The sequence below is a fragment of the Phaethon lepturus genome, unplaced genomic scaffold, assembly GCF_000687285.1.
Source record: "Phaethon lepturus isolate BGI_N335 unplaced genomic scaffold, ASM68728v1 scaffold45313, whole genome shotgun sequence".
Lineage (NCBI taxonomy): Eukaryota > Metazoa > Chordata > Aves > Phaethontiformes > Phaethontidae > Phaethon > Phaethon lepturus.
The window spans coordinates 1-206 of record NW_010530623.1 but is presented as its reverse complement, the minus strand read 5'-3'; positions in this window follow the sequence as shown (position 1 = coordinate 206).

Here is a 206-nt window from a genome sequence, read left to right as displayed (position 1 = left end):
GCGCCTGTCCACACTCCGTCAGCACACCAGCACAGCCAGCCAGAAAGCGCTGGAGGAATGTGTTTATGGACACCTTTGGCCCTGTGTTTTCATAAAGCTGAGTGCGTTAAGATCCATTTAACTGATCTAACTTTACAACCTTCTGCCAATCAGATTAGTTCAGAGGATTAGAGGTCTGTTTGGATTATCTAAAAATAACACCGTTC